Source organism: Oryctolagus cuniculus, chromosome 14 (genome assembly GCF_964237555.1).
Source record: "Oryctolagus cuniculus chromosome 14, mOryCun1.1, whole genome shotgun sequence".
Lineage (NCBI taxonomy): Eukaryota > Metazoa > Chordata > Mammalia > Lagomorpha > Leporidae > Oryctolagus > Oryctolagus cuniculus.
Genome location: NC_091445.1, coordinates 20,746,675 through 20,772,070, shown reverse-complemented (window position 1 = coordinate 20,772,070; position 25,396 = coordinate 20,746,675). Strand labels below are relative to the sequence as shown.

The window sequence follows — 25,396 nt, the reverse complement described above, 5'->3', positions numbered from 1 at the left end:
ATAGTGCTTCAATAAACAGGGGAATGCAGATGTCTCTTTGATAAGCTGATTTCATTTATTTTGGATGTATACCCAGTAAGGGGACTTCTGCATAATAGGATAGCTCTATTTTTATTTTTGCAAGGATATTAAATAATTTTATGTCAATAGTCTTGACAACTTATGTGACACGAGCATATTTCTTGAGAAATACAAATTTAGAAAACTGACATAGGAAAATACATTTTTAATAGCTACATCTATATTTAAGAAATTAAATTTAATTTAAAAATCTTCTCCTGAGATTTAAACAATGCCTCTACTGGTAAATTCTACTAAACATTTGAAGAGGAAATATTAGCATGATAATATCTTATTTCAGAAAATAGAGAACAAATGCTCTCCAACTTATTTAAGAGATCAACATAATCATAATATTAAAATCTAGTGAGTAACAGAAAAAAAGTTACAAACAATAGTTCTAACCTTAACTAAATATATAGCAAATAGAATCCAGATAAAATTAAAATATGACTCATTTGATTTTTCTTCTCTTTCTCCTTTGTGTTTGGAGAGTGAACCAACGGAAGCAAAACCTTTCTCTCATCTCTCCCTCTCTCTCACTGTCTATAACTGTACCTGTTGAGTGCTTTCATGACAGCAGTTCTCATTCTTTCATTCTACTGGAGGACTGGTTCAAGCATTTCTTCCAGGACCAATCCGGCAGTGATGAATGCTTTCACTTTTTGCTTGATGTGGAATCTTCATTTCTCCTTCACTTATGAAGCAGAGCTTTGCTGGGTATGCTGATATTTTTGGCTGGGAATCTTTTTCTTAGGGAACGGTGAATGTATTCAGAATTCTCTCCCTCTCTCTCTCCTAATTTGGCAGAGAAGATCTTTTTTGATCAAATCAGTTGGGAGTCCTTTAGGCTTCCTGGACCTAATTATGCATTTATTTCCAAAGACTTGGGAAATTTTCATCTATTATTTCATTGAATGATTTTTTTTTTGTGCCTTATCTCTTCTCTTCTCCTTCTGGGACACCTATGATGTAAATGTTTGCTGCTCACTGATATCTTGTAAGTCTCAAAGGCTGTCTTCATTCTTTTGTCATGTTTATTTGTGTGTTTTTGTTTTGTTTTCAATTGTTTTGTCTTACTGGGTTATTTTACAAGATGTGTCTTCAAGTTCAGAAGTGATTTCTTCCATCTGCTCATGTTTGTTGCTGAGACTGTATTTTTCATTTATTGTTGCTTAGCTCCAAGATTTCTGATTGGTTCATTTTTACTATCTTTATCTCTTTGCTGTATCACTCATTCCTCTTGGAATTGTCTTCCTAATATTGTTAACTGTCTGTCTATATTCTCCTGTATCTCATTGTTTACTTAAAATTATTCTTTTGAATTCTTTGGCACTGCATGAATGTCTGTTTCTTTGAAGTTTTTGCTAAAGAGTTGTGTTTCTATAGAGGCATCACATTGTCTTGTTTTTCCTGCTTAGTTTGTGCTTACATTGAGTTTTGGGCATTTGATGAATCAATTTCTTCTTATTTTATAGAGTGGCTGTTGTAGTAAAAGACTTTATGTTGGAAATGTATCTTAGCACGTTAGTTCGATATGCTGTACCAGCTTTGGTTCAAGGTGAGTGCTTTATGTATTATCTGCGTTGCTTCTGCATCTATCTAGAGCCTTAGTGATATCTGTAGGTGTCTTGGAGGCCCCAGCTACAGGGTTTGTGGAACCCTGCAATTCCCTTAGCTGAGACAGGTTCTCTGGTAGCTCTATTTGTGGTGCACTGGGTTATGTGTGTCATGACTCTTGTCAGCTTCTGTCAGTCTTGTAAGTGTGAGACCACCCTGCTAGGCCCAGGTAAATTAATGCAACATGCTTGGCAGCAAGGTATCTGTGAGTGTCTGAGGGTTGTACAGGAGCCAGGTTACAACAATGTAACCTGTCAGTACCTTTGGGTACCAACTGTTTAGGTAGGTCTTCCCAGTTGTTCTGGACTGAGGGTGGGTAGACAAGGCTTGAGTATCTACTTCTTAGGGCCTCAGTGGGCCAAGTTTCAGAGAACAATCTGCTTAACTGTTTCTTGGGTCTACAGGAAGATGAACAAGGTTGCTAAGTTCATTCAGGTGAACCTGGCAGAAAAGGCTACCTGGCTGCTTCCTAGGGGTATAGGTAGGTGGGCAAAGCTGCTCATCTGCTTCTTCAGGCCTCTGTGGGTTAAGTCACTCAGGGCTTGTTATTCAGTGAGTTGCTAAGGCAGAGGGTATTTCAAAGAGCCCTGGGTGAATGAGGTATGGAGATGGCTCTGTATAGCGACAACCTGGGTGGAGAAGGACACAATGTGGCTAAGTTCTTTGGGACATTCTGACAGTGTGGTAACCTAGGAGCTCCTTTAACTGGGCTCAGAACCTGTGAGGGCCCTGGAGTTGTCCATAGGAATTGCATCAGTTGTCTGTGGTGTGAGGGTAGTGCTAGGGACATCCTGCTTACCCTTTACCTATTGAGTAAATTTCCTCTGGATTGAGGGTTGGTTTTGAGAAATGGAACATCAGATGCTGTGTGCCTAGTGTCCTTCTGTGAAAGGCCACCATGTATCTCCTTGTTCTGGGATGTGTGTTGTGCTCACTTTCCTGTCCCATTCCCCTGTGAGTAAGTTCTGCCTCCACACTGTGCTGCCCAAGGTTGGGGGAGAGGTGATGGAAATAGTCTTTTGGCCACCTGGCTAACTCACTACAGACGCTCAGGAAACAGTTCCTGGCTTGGGGGCACAGGCCGTGTGGCTCTGCTTGGCGACAGGTTTACTATGGCAGGTCTGGTACTGAGCCTGGTGCTGGGTCTGCATCCAAATCCCAATCCCTCTCCCTCTCCTGAGCAAGAGGTGTCTCTCTCCAAGCCGCACTGCTTGGAACTTGGGGGAGGATTTGTGTGGGCAAGTCTTTCCTTCCTTTTTCCGTGATCCTTACCTTTATATAATACTGTAAATTCTACAATTTCTCAACCAGCTCTCACTCAAAGTACATGAATAGCTATGCAAATTTGTGTCTCCGTGGTGAGAAAATCTATGCAAGATCTTAATCAGCTGCCACCGTCTCCCTGACTTAAGAAGTGATTTATTGGGGCTGGCTCTGTGGCATAGCGGGTAAAGCACCACAAGCAGTGCCGGCATCCCATGTGAGCACCAGTTCAAGACCTGGCTGCTCCACTTCCAATCCAGCTCTCTGCTGTGGCCTGGGAAAGCAGTAGAAGATGGCCCAAGTGCTTGGGTCCCTGCCCCCGTGTGGGAGACCCAGAAGAAGCACCTGGCTCCTGGCTTTGGATACGGATCGGTGCAGCTCCGGCTGTTGTGGCCAATTGGGAAGTAAACCAGTGGATGGAAGACCTCTCTCTCTCTCTACCTCTCCTTCTCTCCCTGTGTAACTCTGACTTTAAAACAAACAAATAAGTCTTTTAAAAAAGAAGTGATTTAGCAAAGTTATCTCACTGTTAGAGTGTTCAAATGAAGTATTTGTTTTGAGAGGCTGCCTAATATTTGAGAATTATGTCTCAGGAGTTCTTTAGCATCATAGAAGCATTAAAGTAACAATGTGGATTAGTTTAAGGGAATGCATCTTAGATCACACACTAATTACAAACTGTCGGCAAAAAGATGTGCTTTGGAATACAGTTTACTATTTTTTTTTTTTTTTTGACAGGCAGAGTGGACAGTGAGAGAGAGAGACAGAGAGAAAGGTCTTCCTTTGCTGTTGGTTCACCCTCCAATGGCCAGTACGGCCGGAGTGCTGCGTGCCTCTCCTGGTCTCCCATGGGGTGCAGGACCCAAGGACTTGGGCCATCCTCCACTGCACTCCTGGGCCACAGCAGAGAGCTGGCCTGGAAGAGGGGCAACCAGGACAGAATCCGGCGCCCCGACCGGGACTAGAACCCGGTGTGCCGGTGCCGCAGGCAGAAGATTAGCCTATTAAGCTGCGGCGCCGGCCCACATTTTAGTAGCAAAAAGTGTTTATATGATAAAGGATGTTTAATACATGAGAATAAATTTTCTATTTTATAATGAACTTAGAGTGTTCTGAATTGTGACAATAATCATTGCCCTACCAATATCAGGATTGCATATATACCGCGAGAGTATTGACCTTAGGATCACGCTTAACTATGTATGTGATCTTAGTAGAAATGGAGTACAAAATAATTGCAAATCAATGTGTCATTTTGCTTTCTCAACTTTTTTGGAACTTGAAACCCTGAATGAATTGACTATCTAAAGTGCATTCTCTGGAATTGTTTAAGAGCTTTTCAATCTCTCTTGCTCACTTTGTCTCTCTAATATACACAAACATGCACACACACACATACACACACAAATATTGATTCTCCCCAGATTCCCTAAGACATAATGATGTTTTGTGCTTTTTTTGTGTGTTTATTTTATTGTGTGTTGTTTTGGTTAATTCCATCAAAAGCAAAGCATTCCTCTTATCTTAAAATTAATCTGTGCTCATATGGTTTTTCCTGATTTTTTTTTTTTTTAGTTTCTTCAACAGAAGGAATTCCAAAAGGTCTTTCTCCTTATCTACTTACATTTGTGGCTAAGATGTCCTCAGAGAATAAAGTTTGTTCAGTGGTAGCTTAGAGAGTTGAATTTCCATGCAGGATGTGTGTGTGTGTGTGTGTGTGTGTTCATTTTAGCCTCTTAACTCTGACAAAGATTCTTTCCTTTATCAAACCATAGTCAGGCTCCTCTGAGTTCTCTTTTCAACTACAGCTCATCCTTGGTCCTGTCTTTGGCCTTCATGATTCAGTTTTAGCAAAAATACTTCTGTGAATTTTGAGAGAACCTCTCAGCCTTGATATCTGATCAAACTTTTCAGTCCCTCTCCCATGATCTCTGATGACTCTGACTTGGGTTCAGTAAAAATCCTAAATTAGGTTAGTGAGAATCCTGTAAACTTACTATCTCTTCTTAATAACTTTGTAGGCACTGACCACCTCCTTCTACCCATTGGCTGCAAATCCCCAGCCATCTTTTCTGCACATGATGTGAGCTCTATCTGTCTCCCCTATTGAGCTAGTCTTCACATCATCCCCAAAGTCCTGAATGGTCTTTCTTATTATTGTAACAGCGGCCATAGATATTCTTTTCCTTCATATTCCATCATACATCCTTTAGCTTAGTTCTGGTCCCCACAACAAAGTGTCAAGTAGAACTGCATTTGATCTCATAGAATTTTCATACTTTATTGTCTTCTGATGGCTGCTGTATATCTTATCCATCAGTTTGCATGCAGAGTTTGCACGTGTATTCAGCATATGCAGGAAGGAGAATGAATGAGCTATTTTCCCACCTCTCAAACTCCAAAGGTTAAGGAGGGCTCCAATCACTCCTTTTGTGAATTTTCTAAAATGTGAGACATTGGGAGAATGCTTAAATTCCAAAATGTTCTTTCAAAAGAGCATTTAATTATTCCAAAGAAAGAGAGAGAGGGCAGAAAAAGATTGAATTATTAAGCAGAAAAACTATTCAGGGTTTGGAGACTGAATTTCATAAATGAAAGTTGGGAAAGCACTTGTGTTGCTCTTTGGAACGTCATCTTTTACTTCATGTTCAGTCTTACCTTTCCTGCTTCCTTTTCCTTTTCCTACTGCTTCTACTTTTCATTTCTCTTCCTTCAGAGAAGGCCAACCAGACCATTTATGAGTGCTCCAGTGTACAGGTCCCTGGATATGCTGATATACATTTCACACGAATTGTTTCAAATTCTTCACTACATTGCTCAGCTGTGGAATTCATTACACCCCTTATATAGATGAGGAATTTCATGTATGCAGAGATTAAGAAACTTGTTCATGGTCCCACAGATAATGAGTAGTAAAGCCAAAATTTAAATAAATTCTATCTGAAGTTTATTTTTTGTTAAGGTACCAGTGCATTTCAAAATTTAATGTGCCTCCACAAACTGCCTGGGAATCTAGCTAAAATTCAGATCTAAACTCAGGATTCAGGGTAGGGACCTGAGATTCTATATATCTGAGAGATATTGAGACTGTGGTTGTCTGGACCACACTTTGAGTAGCATTTTAGGATCACTAATTTGGAATTAGAAAGCTTTAAAAGATAATAGATTTACTCATACTTTCATCTCATTAATTTGACAAATTTCCGAAATATTACAGATTAATTTATCTCCATGTCCTTATTCTTTGTTCAATCCAAAGCATAAAACTTACTTGTGTCTGTAGCATTTCCCCAACATATTCTCCCTCAAGGTCTTTGCTTAGCACATTCTGTCTACAGTCCATCCATCAAATTTTTCATTCCACTAATCATTTTTTTTTACTTCGCTTCCTCTGAGCTCCTTTCAATTTATCTAGATCTTTTGGGCATCAACAAGCACAAAATTGAACGCTATATTCCAGGTGCAGGCACATCATCCATTTGGAAAGTGCTATCACATCACATCTCTCTGTTCTATGACACAGTGATATGATCTCTCTTAGTATTGAGTCCAAAAGAGCCTGCGTGACTTTGTGACTGAGCTACATTGAAGATTTCTATCTAATTTGACATTGTAATTTAGAGCCTCAAATATCTGCTTCTTCAAAAGAACTAATTTACATCTTTGAAGTGGGCTGGCATGTTTGCTCCTATACTGTGCATGTTTCCGTTGTTCCTGAGTTAGCACGTGGCCTTCTCTGTTTTCTATTTTGGGTTGGTGGCTGGTGGGAAGACTCTATCACATCCTTTGTAGTTTGTGGGCTACTATCAAGGTAGGAGTACAGTCTATATTGCAAATGCCTTTGCATTGCATTCTGTGTCTAGGATCTTAAACTGGTTATGAATAAGACAAAATGTCGTGAATTTTTATTTTGTAAGGTCCTGGGGCAAATATAATAAGGGTCAACCACTGTTTAGTGAGTTAAAGCCTTGAACTTCCGTAGATTGTAAAGCATTCACTTTCAGGTATTACTTCTTATTTTGCCACTGTCCTTGCAACACCTTTAACTACCTAGAAATGCTCCTTTTGAAAAATTCCAGTCACATCCCAGGTGAACCAGGAGGAAAGGGGTTGATTCCTGTCCATGTCAGGAGAACTAAGTGGAGAGCCTTTTCTGAATATAAGATCTCTTTTCCATTAGATTTATACATATTTAACAAATAAACTACATGAGGTAGTAAGAAGTGCATGCTAAATCAGTATATTTGCCCTTTGCAATGATAGCTCTACTCAAAATATACTAGAGTCACTTAGTAAAATAGCTGGAAAAGCCTATTTAGGAAGATCTAGTTGAGTGTGTGTGTGTGCATGGGAGACCAGGAGGAAGCACCTGGCTCCTGGCTTCGGATTGGCGCAGTACCAGCAGCCGTTTGGGGGGGTGAACCAATGGAAGGAAGACCTTCTCTCTGTCTCTCTATCTCACTGTCTAACTGTGCCTGTAAAAAAAAAAAAGAAAAAGAGAGAGAGAGGATGAGAGAGATTGATATTCCATCTGCTGGCTCATTTTGCAAATAGCCACAACAACTGGAGCTGGGCCAATATGAATCCAGGAGTTTCTTCCGGGTTTCCCACGTGGGTGCAAGGTCCAAAGACTTGGGCCATCTTCCTCAGATTTCCCAGGTGCATTAGCAGAGAATTGAATTGGAAGTGCAGCAACTGGGACTTATACTGGCGCCCATACAGGATACTGGCCCTGCAGGGGCAGCTTTACCCGCTTTGCCACAGCACTGGCCCCAGCTCAGGTGAATTTCTACAGATCAAGTAGTTCTTATCTCTATGACAGTGTTATTTCCATTTGGTTACTTTGTGCCAAGCAACCCTCTTAGGCAAAAAACCATTCCTTATTCTGGCAGCAGTGGAAATGACCTAGAATGATTCATTGTGGAAAAACATTGGGCAGGGCTTTGAAGGCTAGGCTAGGGTTTTTAACCAATTAAGGGTAGATAAGATGTCACAGGCTGTTGCTATGGGAGGCTCTCTGAAGCAAATCCAACAGGGTTTAGCTACTTGTAATATCAGAATAACAAATTTGGTCTCCCATACAATGTAAAACTTGTATAAGCCTTTAGTATAATGGAGCGGGGTTTCCCTGGAGAAATTATATTTATGATAGAGATATATATTGTGTTGTTCCCTCCAAATAAATAAAATCTTGGAATTTGGAACCAATTCCCATTTCTTGGTTGCCTGAGTTAAATATTATTTTACACAAAATTAGTAGAAAGGAAAGTTTGTTGACTGACCACAGATTGAAGGGGAATGAGGTGGACTGTATGTTAGTGATGCATTCTTTTTTTTTTTTTTTTAACTTTTGTTTAGCAAATATAAATTTCCAAAGTACAGCTTATGGATTACAATGGCTCCCCCACCCCATAGCTTCCCTTCCTCCCGCAACCCTCCCAACTCCCGCTCCCTTTTCCATTCCATAGCGATGTATTCTTGCATCATTTTAAGACTTTCTATTGTTTTCCATCAGCATAAATTTAAGCACCTAAAATCTTGTTACATGGAAAAGATTTAGGTATCTCTGACATCCAATTATGGTCTCCAAGTTCTAGCAAATATCTGGATATTAGTACACTGTTTGATTCTGTTTTAGAGTGATTTATTTTAAAACTAAATCATGTAAAATTAATATTAATAATAATAGTTAATATGTGTAAGTTAGGCACTTTCCTAATTGTTTCACATAGAATTATACCATTTAATCCTCAAAAAAACCCTTTTGAGCTTTATGTAACTGTGAATACATTTTGCTAATAATAATGACACTCAGGATAAGCAGTTAAGTACATTGTCAGGGGCTAGTTATAAACCAAGATTCTGCTCTCCATTTTTCCAACTCCAGAAGCTATACCTATGTAGCTCATGTAATATATCTATGCCATAAGAAATTAGCTAACTGTGTCTTAACGATGATACTTAATGAAGTCAGGCAAGGCAAAGTCTATAGAAGAGACAGATGGCTATTATGTGGATTCCTACAATCAACAGCACATAAGTTAGTAAGTTACCATATTTTCACTAGTGTCTCAAATACAATGCTTATCTGAAGGCTATAAAACTGGTCAAAATTAATATTCATGAAGTCTTTAGAGGAGAGATTGTTTTCAGCTGGACGACTCCTAGATAATTTTCAAAGATAGTATGAGCTGAAATGAGCATTAGGGAATATTTAAAGCCTCACAGGTGGTTACAGAGTTGTGAGTAGGGGAGGAGACCAACAACTGGCAAACATTCAAAGACCAGTAATCTGGAGAAGGAAGCGCTTGGTTAGAAAACAGCAGGTGGTTGAGATAAACAAATCACAGGGACCAGACATGTGAAAGGACAGTGATACATGGGAAATGAAACTGGAAAGCCAGATTTAAAATGAATTCTAAGCAGAATTATTTAAATTTAATTCCAGAGCCAGCGCCGTGGACTTTAACACAAAAACTGTTAAAAGAGACATAGGCTGACGCCGCGGCTCACTAGGCTAATCCTCCGCCTTGCAGCGCCAGCACACCAGGTTCTAGTCCCGGTTGGGGCGCCGGATTCTGTCCCGGTTGTCTCTCTTCCAGGCCAGCTCTCTGCTATGGCCAGGGAGTGCAGTGGAGGATGGCCCAAGTCCTTGGGCCCTGCACCCCATGGGAGACCAGGAGAAGTACCTGGCTCCTGCCTTCGGATCAGTGCGGTATGCCGGCCGCAGCGCACTGGCCGCAGCAGCCATTGGAGGGTGAACCAACGGCAAAAGGAAGACCTTTCTCTCTGTCTCTCTCTCTCTCACTGTCCACTCTGCCTGTTAAAAAAGAATTAATTCCAGAGAGAATTAGAATTATCCAAATTTTTGCAAGTTAATGTGACAATATCAGACTGACGTGTCACAAGGACTCGCAGTCCGAGGACATGACTACTGGTTTGGGACAGGTGCAGGGAGGCCAATTCAATCCTAAGAGAAAATGAGCAACTAACTCTTGTTTTGGCTGTGGCCTGGTAAGATAGTGTCTACACTTACTTGTGGTTACTCTGCAGTTAACAATGTCTATTGTAAGTTTCAAATATCTTATGTGTGCTTAGGCAGGATTTGGATGATTGATTTATTATCTAAATCTATTTGGAACACTTGCTACTCGTTCTTTTATTTGAGACAAGATGTCTATAATATTGGCTATTATGAAATTTTTAAATTTTATGTAATAGGACCTTTTTTCCTTGAACTATATTTCATTCTATAAACGTTTTAACAGAATGCTACCATTCTATCTCCTGGCATCTTGAATGACTGTTATGCCATTCAAATTATAATATAATTGGGATAGTTTAAAAGAGTGAAGATAGGCCTAAAGGAATTGTTTTCAAAATAAATGAAACAAGATCCTTTCCTTTAAATTCTTGAGGAAGTCATTTTCTTTTGAAAGAAGGATGGATTAAATGACTTATTGGGTCATTTTCAGGCTTCAGTTTCCATGGTTCTGTGATTCATACACAAGAAAAATTGTTTTATTTTCTGGCTAATGGTCCTCCCAATCACTATTCTGCCCCTACCCTGTACCCCATCCCCACCCTGTCACCAAAAATAAGATTCTTCCAGGTATAAAAATGTTTCAAGCAGACTTTTTGGCTCTGTAAGGTCCTGGTGATAAATACAACCCTCAACATTGCTGTTTGAAATGATCCATCACCTGCAGTTGAATTTATATAATTCCACAGATACATTTTATTTGGCCTCTAACTATTTTACAGTCAAGTTCAACATTCTCTGACATTCTATTAGAAACAAACTCAAAGCATTAAAGAAAATAATTTAGTGTATTGAAATATCCCTTTCAAGCAAATTCTGTATGTTTTCAGTGATCATGAAATTGCATTTCATAACCACCCAGTTATCTGTTAAATATCTGTATAGCTGTTAGGAAAATACACAGAACTGGCAATGAACTACTGGTAGTATTCAAACCAGTAATTATGAGGGGGCTTTCCTGCTGTGATATAACAAGCTCATGGATAAGCACATATGTGTATATGTGTGTGAGAATCATCACAGGGCGTAGGGGGTCCTCACGCAGCCAAAAATGTAATCAGAAAACACAGAGTTTGATGATCTAAGTTCAGATGTGATATTAGCCCAATGATCCCAAAATTAGGTCTTGGACCAATAGCCTAAGGTAGGGATAGCTGCATGTGTGGCTTTCAGACAATCTGAGAAGAGGAAAGGAGGTAGAAGTGGTTCCAGTTAGACAATACTACCTGGCTCCCAGCAGAAACCAATGCAAAATTCTGTTAGGTAGAAAATACCTTCAACTTTGGTAAGTGCATTATTTAAATATGAGATCACATTATTTAAATATGAGATTTAATATTATAAATATGAGATTTAAATATGAGGTCACAAATATACACGTGACCAAATCACCAAGGAAAATAGTCACCAGAATAATCAAAAATAGATTTAGTTTTTCAAATGATTAAAAAATTTGAAGTATTAAATATAAACTCCAAAATTACTCTGTTGGAACTGTTTACCAAAATAAAAGCAGTAATTCATGAAAAAACTAAAAATGTCCACACCAATTCGATAATTGAGTTACTTAGGATTCTTCAAAGAAACAGAACTAACAAAATTGATGTAATCATCTGAATTTCTATTTACCTATGTATCTGTCTGCCATTTATCTAGTCTTATATAGCTCACATAATTGGGGAGGCTTGCAAGTTTGAAAATCATAAGACAGCTTACAGACAAAAACTGTTGCAGAGTTGGTTCAAAACTGTAAGGCAGGTTGGAAGAATGCAAACTCAGACAGAGTTTCTCTTTTACAGTTGGGGCAGGAATCCCTTTTTAGATAACCAGATTTTCTCAGAGGGTGTTAAACTAACTGAGGAAGTCCCAACCATGTTAGTGAGGGTAATCTCCTTTATTGTGAGCCATTGGTTGTAAATGTTAATTATGTCTTCAAAATAGCTTCACAGCACATGTAGATAGGCTAGTGTTTGATGAAACAACTGGATACCATAGCCTAGCCATGTTGACAAATGAATAATGACTAATAAAATTATAAATGTTCAAATAAAAAATTAATTTTAAAGTTATTATTTAATGGCAGAGTAGACAGAGTTGAGAATTATTGTAAAGGAAAATGTATCTGAAGAAATTACCTAGATGTATAAGAAAATAGGAAAGTAGTTAAGAATAGGGACAGAATAGAAAAGTCCTAATATATGTTTAATTGGAGCACCAGAAAAAAAAATCAAGAAGAAGAATGAAGGGGGGATAAAGTTTGCAGAAATAATGACTGGAAAGTTTCCATAAATAATGAAAGACATACACGCCAGGTGTTAGAAATATTGACTCTAGCAGAAAGAGAATGAAGCAAATACTACACAAAGCCTTCTTGTGCCAGCAAATATTATGCCAATTAGGGCACAACTACATTATTCACACTAATTGCAACTAGAACTCCCAGACAAAATACAAATACCCCTATCTCAGGGCTCAGAAAACTCTAGGCACAGTTGGTTTCCAGGGGAATTCCATCAGTTCTGTAACATCTTTTGGATTTCTCATTATGTCTCGTTCTCTTGATACCAAATAACTAAATAAATAAATATTGAAGGAAAAAAGAAGTATAGATTGAGTAGTTTCTATAAACACTGATGCAAATGTTTGCAGCAAGATAATGGTAGGGGGCTGGCGCTGTGGCATAGTGGGTAAAGCCACCTCCTGCAGTGCCGGTTCCAGTCCCAGCTGTTCCACTTCCAATCCAGCTCTCTGTTATGGCCTGGGAAAGCAGTAGAAAATGGCTCAAGTTTTTGCACCTCTGCACCCATGTGGGAGACCCAGAGGAAGCTTCGTATCTGTGCAGCTCTGGCAGTGTGGCCATCTGGGGAGTGAACCAGCGGATGGATGACTCTCTCTCTCTCTCCCTCTCTCTCTCTCTCTCCCCCTGCCTCTCTGTAACTCTGCCTTTAAAAAAATAAATAAATCTTTAAAAAAAGATAATAGTAAATTAAATACAGTAGTATATAAAAGAAATAATGACCAAGTATGGTTATTTTCAGGGATGCCAGGCTAGTTTAAAATTCGAAAATCAATCAATATTACTCGTCATTTAAAGACTGAAACAGAAAAGTAAATTATGATCATACCAATAGTTACAGAAACCCAAATTAAAGAATTCATTCTCATTTAATGGTTCATAAAACTAGGAATTACCCCAGGTTTCCTTGATAAAAGTCATCATATTCATTGTCTGTGACTGCCTTAACAAAGCCCACAAAGGTCGTGCCTTAAAACAATTATATTAGCTTATAGTTAGGGAAATTTAGAATTCAAAAGTGGGTATTACTAGGCTAAAATCAAGGAATTATTGGGTTGCAGCTTTTTTGGAGAGTCTAGAATGGATTTTTTAGAAAAGCTTTAGCTTTTAAAGTTTGCCTCTTCTTGTGGCTTGTGGTCCCTTTCCACCTTCAAAGCCATTGACAACAGGTGAGTCTGTCTCAGACTGCATCACTCTGACGCTGACCCCTTTCTCTCCATCTTCTATCTTTAAAGGACTTGGATACTTCAAGATAATCTTTGTATTCCTATTAGGGTCAGTTGATGAGCAATACTAATTACATTGACAATCTCAATCCCCCCTTGCCATAGAATGTAGAATATCCACAGAGTTCAGGGATTAGGTGTAGGCAAATTTGGCTGACAGTGTTCTGCTGACCACAGACAGGTGTACATAAAATCCCTCCAGTGAACAACCCATTAATGGTCTAAGTGCTTTTCCTTTAACTCTCGCACGTTAAGAGAGGTGCCTCTCACTTGTGCTCCCCTAGCACTTCTATCCAGCACTCAGCCTTCTGTAATGTGTTATTGCTGGTTTGTTTACTTGTCCTGCTAGCACTATGCATTATTCAGCAATGTACACCAGATCAGCGTCTGGTATCTAGAGAATTCTTATCTAGAGAGCAACATCTACAAATTATGCATGACTGAAGAAAAGTAGCCAGATGGGCTGTTGTTAGGGCACTTTTCCTTCCTTCCCTTGGTCCCTGTTCCATTCAGGCACACAGAACATACTTATTCAAATGAGCCAGACAAAAGCACTTATCCGCTATGGTGTTTCCTTAGAACAGATGGAAAGTTCAAGAATTCTTTAAAGACCAAGATAAGGAGAGGAACAAAACAGGTGGGGAGGTCCAAAAGATTCACAATGAAAAACTGTACAGAACAGATATTCTGATATATGTGAAATACTACTAATACCTAAGATTATTTCAATAGTTTATGTTTACCTAGCTACTGCTTGCTTGTTTCCAAGAGATCCAAGTGCTGGAAAAAGACAAAGTTGAATTCAGTAGATTTGTTTTCGTGTGTAGGCCTAAATTGAAAATGTGTGGAGATCAGTTAGGAGAAAAAAAGTTAAACATTAATTCACTGTTTTTGAGTAAGTATTCATACTTTTACCATATTTTAAAGACTATTATCTTCTAATGTTTAATATATGCAAAATATATTCAGTATATGTAGATAATATGATACAAAGTTACAAAGCAAAATCCCATACTTCTCCAGCTAATCTATAATCCAACATCTCAACCAAACAGCTACATCCACCTCTATATTCTATCATCATTGCTAATCTCTACCTATTCTCCTCTAGTAAAATGTACACTGAAGTTTTAAACCAGATGATCCTACCTTGCTTTCCAATATTTATGCTGTTTATTTCTTTTTTTTCTAACAGCTTTGATCACCACATCCAGTAAAATTCTGAGTAGACACTTGCTTGTCTTTAGATTTTAAACAGAATACTTTTTTTTTTTTTTTTGACAGATAGAGTTGTAAGAGAGAGACAGAGAGAAAAGTCTTTCTTCTATTGGTTCACTCCCCAAATGGCCACTATGGTCGGCGCTGCACTGATCTGAAGTCAGGAGCCAGGTGCTTCCTCCTGATCTCCCATGCGGGTGCAGGGGCCCAAGCACTTGGGCCATCCTCCACTGCCTTTCCTTCACAGCAGAGAGCTGGACTGGAAGAGGAGCAACTGGGACTAGAACCCAGTGCCCATATGGGATGCCGGCGTCGAGGGCGGAGGATTAGCCAAGTGAGCCATGGTGCTGGCCCCAGAATACTTTTAATTCTTAATCATTTAGATAGATTTTTGGTATAGAGTTTTGGTAGATGTCTTTTGTTAGGTTAAGAAATTTCCTATTTTCAAGGTTTTAATTAAAAATAATGTTGAATTTTATAATGTAATTTTGTCTAGATATACTTAAAATGAGTATATTTTTGTCTTTTAGTGTATTTTTGAATATTTTTTATTTATAGATTTTTTCATACTAAACAATTTTTGCAAGACTTAGAAAAACTCATTATGGAGGTTTTTTTTATACTATCCTTTTCTATTGAAACCTGAATTTTCTAATTCTGCATCTGGCAAAGTAGAATAAGACAGATTCGGACATTTCATTTTCAAGATGTTTGCTATTATAATACAATGTTATAACCGAACGCTCTAAATCTCAATTTTTCCTCTTTTCAAAATAAGAACAAAGCTACCACCTAAAGGCTATGTTGAAGATTAAAGCCCCATAGGGCATTTCATTAACGTCTAGATATTCGTTTCCTGTCCCAAAGAACTCGCAAAGTACATCCTTAAATCCCATCTGCTCCATGAACTCTTACCCAATGTATGCAAACCTTCTTTTTTTTTTTTTTTAAGATTTTCTTTATTTCTTTGAGAGGTAGTGTTACAGACAGTGAGAGGGAGAAACAGAGAGAAAGGTCTTCCATCTGCTGGTTCACTGCCTAAATGGCTGCAACAGCCAGAGCCACACTGATTCAAAACCTGGAGCCAGGAGCTTCTTCCGGTCTCCCACATGGGTTCAGGGGCCCAAGGATTTGGGCCATCTTCCACTGCTTTCCCAGCCCATAGCAGAGAGCTGGATTGGAAGTGGGGCAGCCAGGACTAGAACTAGCACCCATATGGGATGCCAGTACTGCAGGTGGAGGATTAACCTACTGCACCACAGAGCCAGACCAGTAAACCTTTTATTCTCTTTGAATCTTAACAACAATATTCAGGTTCCATTTTGCAGTACTTACATTCTTATAGTTTGTTTACCAACTTCTCTCTAATGGGATGCACGCTCTCCTCCTTGACACGGGGACTGTATCATCTTCATTGCCTTCAAATTGCTAGATAGCAGGAATGTGTTGGAGCTGAATTGAGTCACTGCCACCCCTGCCATCAATACATAAGAATAAAACCCTAAGCCCCCAATACCTCAAAATGTGCCTATATTGAGAGACAGGCCTTTAAGGACTAATTAAGATAAAAGGAGGTCCTTAGGATGAGCCCTAATCAATTCTGATTGTTGTCTTTCTATGAAGAGACCCACAGGGAGGCATCAAGAGCATGTGTGTACATAGCAGCAAAAATATGAAGATGCAGCAAAAGGACAGTCCTAGGCAAGTCCTCAGAAGATCGCCACATTGTCACCTCTTGTCCTTGGACTTCCACCCTCCAGGCTGTGAGAACAGAAACCTGTACATTTCACACCTGCATCTGTGTTTTGTTTTTGTTTTTGTTTTGTTATGAGAGCCTCCACAAACATACTTATAAGGTATCCAACAAATTTTTATGTTTTTAATCAGGTAGAATTCTGTGATGTAGAAAGAAGGCACCACTGTCTTAAACCTGTCCTAACTCTATGTATATATTTACTGACCACTTAACACAACCTGCATGGCTTGGAGGGAGGTTGCTTGAAGGGTGGGAGAGCAGATTAGGTGAATCCTCTCCTTTATAAAGCTTTGCTGTTTATTGTGTGTTGGGTCTGCTCTTCATGGAACAGGAGTAGCTATTTTATCACTTCTAATAATTACTATTTAAGAGTTTCGTTTCCATGAAATCGGCATTTGCTAGAAACATATCAAACACAAACATGGATTTGATTTTACAAATAAAGAAAACTTGCATCAGAAAGGTGTGAAAACTTTAAGGCACAGTTAATGAGAAATCACTTTATATCTGTGATGATCGGTACATCAGAACAGGGACTAATGAGTGTATTTGTGTGTGTTGGATGGGATATAGCAATATTGGATAAGGCCTGTGTATGAGTTGTTTATGATGTGATATGAAGAGAAAAATGAAAATTAAAACATTACCTATATTAGGCCGCTTGAGCAGAAAACTACAAATATTGTGTCTTATCACAGACCATGCAAGAAAACTAGCTGTTCATCCCCTAGGGCAGAAAGCTCAAGGCTCAGAGTTGGTGGTGATGCAGAGTGCCTTCCCTTGATGTTCACGGAGAATTGGAAAAGTTTCTTCTTGTCTCCCCTCACACAGCTGGTGATCAATGCTTAGCATATCCCAGTAAAAGAGTGTGCTCTGAGGCCCTTGAATCACAGATCCAAATGGTGAGCCTTAGACAAACGGCAATACTATTTTTCAAAGTGGCCAAATAAGCTATTGTCAAGAGTGTATACTATAGGAAAAACGTGAGCGATGGGGATGATGATCAATCTAGAGTGAATGTAAACAAAGCTGAAGTGGCTCTTAGGGCTTTGGCATGTCTACTCAGACTAGCATTTCTCCTGCTTGGATTCAAATTCCCATGTGCATTCAAGTGCACAGAAGCCAAAACCGATTTGGGTAGAGAAGGGCACAGAAGAGGAGATGGAATGTCCTCATTTGCTTACATATTAGTCAATTGACTAAACAACTGAAGTTGTTCAGGTTAGCATGAATTAATTTCTTTTTTTTTTAGTATTTTATTTATTTATTTGAGAGGTAGAGTTACAGACAGTGAGAGGGAGAGATAGAGAGAAAGGTCTTCCGTCCGTTGGTTCACTCCCCAAATGGCTGCAATGGCCAGAGCTGCACCGATCTGAAGCCAGGAGCTTCTTCCAGGTCACCTACATGGGTGCAGGGGCCCACGGACCTGAGCCATCTTCTCACTGCTTTCCCAGGCCATAAGCAGAGAGCTGGATTGGAAGAGGAACAGCTGGGACTCAAACTGGAGAATTAACCTACTGCACCACCGTGCTGGCCCCCCTGAATTAATTTCTGATCCTTGTGAGTTGACCAATATTGGGTACTGTCGGAATGTCAGATGTTGTCCTGTTGCCAGCATGTTCCTGGTGAAAATAGTGCCACATGAGCAGGTCAGCAGTCTGCCTGGGAAGCAGAGCTTTTCTGTTCATTAGGGTCTGAATTGCAGTGACACCAGAGTCAGCAATCTGAATCTTGAAATTGACAGATATTTAACCAGAACGTTCCCTAGAGAATAGCAGCTTGTTAAGAAGGGTGGACTCATAACTCTTTCAGGGATAATAAGCTTGTTATTTACACTTTCTGGTTGGAGTGAACTTCAGTTCATCATTGCCATTTGTCCCATGGAGACAACAGTAGGAAGTTAATGTCTAAACCAAACACAGTTAGGATGTGGCTGACCTCATTGGAATGAATGAAGAATGGGAACACACAGTTACATTGTGGCAGTTTGGAAATTTTCGACATATTAAACAAAACTACATTATAGTGGTGGGTTTAGTTTGTTAAACAAAAAGGGAAATCGTTTCATATGAATGAAAATCATGACTTGCCTCTTCAAGTGTTTTTGCACCTAATTACATAAACGGTTAGTATCTTCCTCTTTGCTTACCTAATCACCAGATAGGTTTGATAAGGTGCTCATTGGAGTGCTACTGCACTTAGCAGGGTCTTCTCCCTGCATTGATCATTTATGAGACCAAGCATGTTCAAATGTGGAAATGAAGCACAAATAGGGTTTAGGTGTTTTTTGTTTTTTGTTTTTTTAATTTTTTACAGGCAGAGTAGACAGTGAGAGAGAGAGAGACATTGAGAAAGGTCTTCCTTTTGCTGTTGGTTCACCCTCCAATGGCCGCTGCGGCCGGCGCGCTGTGGCCGGCGCATCACGCTGATCCTAAGGCAGGAGCCAGGTGCTTCTCCTGGCCTCCCATGCTGGTGCAGGGCCCAAGCACTTGGGCCATCCTCCACTGCACTCCCGGGCCACAGCAGAGAGCTGGCCTGGAAGAGGGGCAGCCGGAACAGAATCCAGTGCCCCGACCGGGACTAGAACCCGGTGTGCTGGCGCCGCAAGGTGGAGGATTAGCCTATTGAGCCAAGGCGCCGGCCAGGGTTTTCGTTTTTTAATCCGAATGGCAGGGAGACAGAAAGAGATGGAAAGTGGGAGCCAGAGCTACAGTGAGAGAGCCAGAGTGAGAGAGAGAGAGAGGGAGAGAGCGAGAGAGCGAGAGAGACTTTCCATCCACTAGTTCAACTTCTAAATGTCTGCCAAGGACAGAGCTGGGGCCAGGAGCCAGGAACTCAGCCCATGTCTCCTACGTGGGTGGCAAGAGAGCAGCTATCTGAGCCATCATTGCTGCCTCCCAGAATCTACACTGGTGGAAAGCTACAGTCAGGAGCCAGAGTTGGGAACTGAACCCGGCACTCTAACACCGAATGCAGCAGTGTTAACTGCTAGACCAAACACCCACTCTTTCAACACATGCAGCTTTAATTAATTCTCATAGTGAAGAAGCACTATATATTACAGATGTGTGATAATTTAATTATTTCTTACCTTATCGATGCATATATACTTCTTGAAAAAACCTCCATTGGTAAAGAACAGCCTGACAGGTCTGCTTTTATGTTTTTGTGGGTTAGATTTTTAATTCGTTTACCCCTCCAAGAATATGCGAAACAATTTGAAATTTAGAGAAAGTTGCAAATCCAAGGAACATAGAGGAGGTTCTGAAATAGCATCACTATTTCCCAAATACTCTGACTATTTGCTACAGATAAAGTCATTCTCCTTATCTAACCAAATGCAACTATTGGTATCAAGAAATTAACATTGAATCACACAACTGATATTAATAAATAGTACTATGATACTATCTAATCTTGATTCAAACTTTGCCAGATGTCATAATAACTTTCCTTCTTAGCAAAGAGATCCAGTTGCAAATTACATTCAGAATTTAGTTATGTTTTTTCACCCTTATTCATTTTTGAAAGAGTTCCTAAGTCATTTCTTGATATTCATAAAGATTTCAGTTCCATTAATCAGACCAAGGTTCTGAACAAGCTCAGCAATATTGGATGTTTGTAGGTAAAGTTATTTTTTCCATAAATGAATATAAAGTGATGCCTGTGTTGTTTTATTTGCATTTTATTGACTATTAATGAGGTTGAGCATGTTTTTAAAAATTTTATTGAGTTGCATTTCCTTCTAGCTATTTTTGTATCAAGCTATTGTTACCTTTATATCTTGTAGACAGAAAATTAATCTTATATGTTGTAAAAAAAGTTTCCCTACAGTTTCTCTAGATTTTGTCTATGATATCATATTGTAATAAAAAATATTTCAGTTGTCCAATCTATGAGTGTTTCCTTTTAGATTTAGTATCTTGCTAAAGTAATCTTGATTCAAAGATTTTCAAATATTTTTACATATTATTTCTAAATTTATATTTCCTTTTGTATTTATTCATTTATTTAAAATTATTTACTTATGTATTTGAGAGGAAGAGAGAGAGAGAACAAGCTCCCGCTGACCGGGTCATTCTTCAAATGCCTACAATGACTGGGGTTGGACTGGAGCCAAAGCCAGGAGCTGAGAACGAAACCGAGGTTTCCCACAGCGGTGGCAGGAATCCAGGTACTTGGGCCCTCACTGCTGCTTCCCACATTTTGCATTGACAGGAAGCAGAAGTTAGGATTTGGAGCTAGGAATTGAATGCAGTCACTTTGATCTGGGATGTGAACACTTTAACCAGTAAAAATCTGTCTATCTAAATGAATAGCTAATTTTGCCAGTATGTTCATTAAACAAATAATCTATTTCTATTTCCATCTAAATTAACATGATTCTTTAATCATATATTATATTTTCCATATATTCTGAATTTACTTTTGGACTCTGTTTATCATTTATGATTCTTTTTTATTTCCTTTTTTGTAATTTTCAGTCATTTACTTTGCAAAATTATTCAAAAAATATTGATATGGTAACAGCAAATGTACCCATATTGGGTTTCTAATTAGAATTATCTTAAATCTAGTATAGATTACATTTTAAAGATATAATCTACATCTTCAGTTTTATTCTTTGGCTTCGAATGCTGTCTTATCTGATATTAATATGTCTCTCTCTATGTTTCTCTCTTCCTGTTATAGATTTGTATGGCAGTTTATATTCCACCTTCCTTTTAACTTCATTTCAATGTCCGTATTATAGCTGGGTTTCATTTTATAATCCAGCCTAACATGAGGGAATTGCCATTTGCCATGTTAAACAATCATTTTCATTTTAATTAAAACCATGCCCAGAATTCCCAATTTTGCATCCAGATGGCAGAAAAATTAAATTATCATTATTATAATTATATAAGATTAATATTTTTTTCTTCCTGTTAATGCTGTAATGAGTTCAGAAAGTTCACCGGGAGTGCCATGAGAAGGCAACTGATGCTCCTGTGTAATTTTGTCCATCAGTGGAAATTTTGTCTACTTCTTGGGCTCCTCCATGTAAAATGAAAATGAAACTTTTACTTTGGAAATACCAGTGTATTCTCTATGCCTCTAAGAAAGCTCCCCATTTGGTCTTGTTGGCTCTTGCTCCTCACAGTATTTTGTGCTCCAAAGCACATCCCACACTCAAAATAGAGCTAACTTTCAGAGCTCATTAAGGAGTAATAAAGATTTAATTATTTCTGCTGAAGGGCACCAAGAAGACTTGATAATGACATAATGACAAATAATATTATGAGATTAAGGCTTTGATTATTAGGTTTCGTTGATGACAGCCCTCATTCAGGAAAAGAAAATGTTTATTCTAGGACTCCAAGTTCAGATTCAATACATATTTAAGGAATGAAATAATGTCATCCTTTTTGAGATCCTATATAGTGCCCTCTGATTTTAATATAGAATATCCTTACAAAGAAATAATAGTGTTTATGAACCAAATGAGGTTTTGCAGCCTCCTTAAGAGATTTTTAAAGACAATGATTATTCAGAATAATAAAAATATTTGTTGCATGAAAATCAATCATCATCTCTTTTCTTGGAGTCACAAGAACATGAATGGGAAAAATGTGAAATATTTTAGATGTCAACTGGCCCATAGCATGTGCTTAACAATTATAGGACAAGACTGGGAGATATTTTTTTGTCCATTTATATCCTAAAGCAGCTTTTAAAAAATATCCTGTACAGCCAGGAAAACTCTCCTCATTAAATTCAGATGTGTCATTACACTTGCTTTGTGGTCTGGAAACGATCCTGCTCTGCAGGAGGACATCAGCCAGACCCTCAGCCTTTGGGAAGCAGTGGTCCTTGGCAGGCAGGTCTGATGTGTGCAGATTGTCAGGGCATAGCTCAGGGTTGCACTGATGTGCAGGCTTGCTCCATGTCTGAGTTGATATTTCATCTCCTTAAAAATGTTTTCTGATTTACTATGTGATTTCTCTTTTGATTTTTGTAATACCCTTTAAAAAACAACACACCTGTGACTTCAATTCCAATTGCTGTGGTTTTCCTGCTTACCTCTATGTTACTTGGTGTCCGGCTCAATTGCAAGTGCCCCAGGGCAAGGCAGTGTCCAGAGCTTGGGTTGAACTTCATGCTCTTCCTGTGACTCCCGGGTCTGGGTCTGAGTCCTCCGGTCCCGACAGCCTCAGCCTCTGTGGTGATCTCAAGCAGTATGCTGGGTTTTTTTTTGGAATTCACTTTTTCTACTTGTTCATAATACAAAGTGTTTCACTACCTGCTATTCCATGGTAAAACAGAGGTGGAAATCATAGCGGAGGACTTAGGAGAAGCTACTGGTGGCAACTGGTGCCATAGTTGCCATTGAAAACCCTGTTGATGTCAGCGTGCTATCCTCCAAGAACACTGACGGAGGGCCGTACTGAAGCTTGCTGCTGCCGTTGGAGCTACTACTATTCCTGTCCACTTCACACCCAGCACATTCACCAACTAGAGCCAAGCAGCCTTCTGGGAGCCACATCTTCTGGTGGTTACTGATCCTAGGGCTTACCTGCAGCCTCAGAGGCATCTTATGTAAGCTTGCCTGCCATTGCACTGTGTAACACAAACCCTCCTCTGTGCTATGTGGACATTGCCATCCCATGCAAACAAGGGTGCCTACTCAGTGGGTCTGATGTGGTGGATGCTGGTCCGGAAGTTTCTGTGCGTGCATGCTATCATCTCCTGTGAACACTCATGGAAGGTCATGTCATGCCTGAGCTCTACTTCTGCAGAGATCCTGAAGAGACTGAAAAAGAAGAGTGACCAAGGAGGCATTTCAGGGTGCACAGGCTGCTCCAGCTCCTGAGTTTGCTGCTACTGAACCTGAGGTTGCAGACTGGTCTGAAGGTGTGCAGGTGTCCTCTGTGCCTCTTCAGCAGTTCCCCACTGAAGACCGGGCTGCAGCACCTACTGCTCAGACCACCGAATGGGTAGCAACAACCGCTGAGTGTCCCTAAGCTGCTCTTCCCAGGCTCTGAAGCAAAAGTGGAAATGAGGTTGCCGGAAAATAAACACGAGTTTCTGAAACAAACAAAACCAAACCAAACCTCCTCTATTGTTTAATTACATACAAATATAGAAAAACAGAACATCTTGGGGAAGGTGTTTAGTGTTGTGGTTAAGATGCCTACATCAAATGGAGGAGACAGTATATTTGAATACGCTAGAGAGTATCTGAATTTGATTTATAAGAAGTACCTTTGTTACTAAAACATAATCATAAATTTAAAAAGATGGTTGCATCCCGTATCAGAGTTTCTCCATCTCTCTAACTCATAAATAGGTAAATAAATAAATAAATAAAAAACAGGATTCTTGCTCTTAAAAACAAATAATACAGGCCGGCGCCATGGCTCAATAGGCTAATCCTCCACCTGCAGTGCCAGCACACCGGGTTCTAGTCCTGGTCAGGGCGCCAGATTCTGTCCCAGTTGCCCCTCTTCCAGTCCAGCTCTCTGCTGTGGCCCAGGATTGCAGTGGAGGATGGCCCAAGTGCTTGGGCCCCTGCACCCCATGGGAGACCAGGAGAAGCACCTGGCTCCTGGCTTTGGATCAGCACAGTGTGCCGGCCGCAGCGTGCCGGCCGCAGCGTGCTGGCCGCAGCGGCCATTGGAGGGTGAACCAGTGGTAAAGGAAGACCTTTCTCTCTGTCTCTCGGTCTCTCACTGTCCACTCTGCCTGTCAAAAAAAAAAATACAACACTTAAACACATATTCGGCTAAATCAATTAGCATAATTTGAATACCTCTGTAACTACAATTCCCATTTCAATAGGGTAGGTTTTGTAGACCCCCCCCTTTTTTTTAAAAAAAAAAGATTTATTTATATATTTGAAAGGCAGAGTTATAGAGAGACAGAGGCAGAGAGAGACAGAGAGAAGTCTTCATCTACTGGTTCGCTCCCCAGTTGGCCGCAACGGCCAGAGCTGGGCCAATGCGAAGCCAGGAGCCAGGAGCTTCTTCCAGGTCCTCCACATGGGTGCAGGGACCCAAGGACTTGGGCCATCTTCTACTTCTTTCCCAGGCCATAGCAGAGAGCTGGATCAGAAGTGGAGCAACAGGTCTCAAACTGGCGCCCATAAAGGATGCCAGCACTGCAGGCGGCAGCTTTACCCACTATGCCACAGCGCTGGCCCCTGTAGACCCTTCTTTATTTTCCTTTATGTGCATCATTCAATATGATCTAACTTACTCTCCCTCTTATCCTCTTGATTTGTGTTGTAGTTTATTTGTTGAAGAAAATAAGTCACTGGTCTCAGAGTTTCCCATAGTTTCGACATTGTTGATTGTGTTCACATGGGCATGGTGTCATTTAAAGTGCTACTCTGCGTTTTCTACTTGTCAATTTTGACTTATTTTTTTTTTTTTTTGGCCAGACTACTGCCCAATTTTGTTTTCTGTTTTTTACAATTTTAGCAAACACTAATGGTGTTGATTTGATCTCTAATTTATGAGGAGTTGAAAATGGTGATATTCTAATTTAAGCATTTGTTCTTGATATGTTGGTTGGAATACTTATCAGAAGAGAGTTTCACTTTGTTCTTTGTTATCTAGAGGTAGAGTTTGAATAGGAAATACAGGATAAATGCTTCCTTCTCTACTTTTATTTTTCAGTCATCAAACAGTTGATTCCTATCACCATTCAAAGATGATTGATTCATTTTTAATTTTCTTTTGTTTTTTATTTCATTTTGCACTCAGGGACTTAGACATATTTGATGCGTTGCAGCTATTACCCTTATTGATGCGCACATTGTCTCATGCTGGCCGTTGGAGCCTCTTCATTTTAGTTGTTGTCATATTTACATGACCATGGTAGCCTCTTGTATCTTCCTTGTTCCCCCAGATTATGGAAAATTGTTGCTCCAG

General features: G+C 39.6%; 1 long non-coding RNA gene across 3 annotated transcripts in view; it reads left to right on the top strand.

Annotated features, from left to right (window-relative positions):
* The window catches only part of LOC127492781 (uncharacterized), a 73,845-nt gene extending 53,040 nt beyond the window's left edge, over positions 1-20,805 (top strand). For all 3 annotated transcript variants that reach the window (XR_011381943.1, XR_007922539.2, XR_011381944.1), the window contains one exon: positions 16,349-20,805. This is a non-coding gene — a long non-coding RNA (uncharacterized lncRNA). The remainder of the gene's footprint in view (positions 1-16,348) is intronic.
* Positions 20,806-25,396: the final 4,591 nt, after the last annotated feature.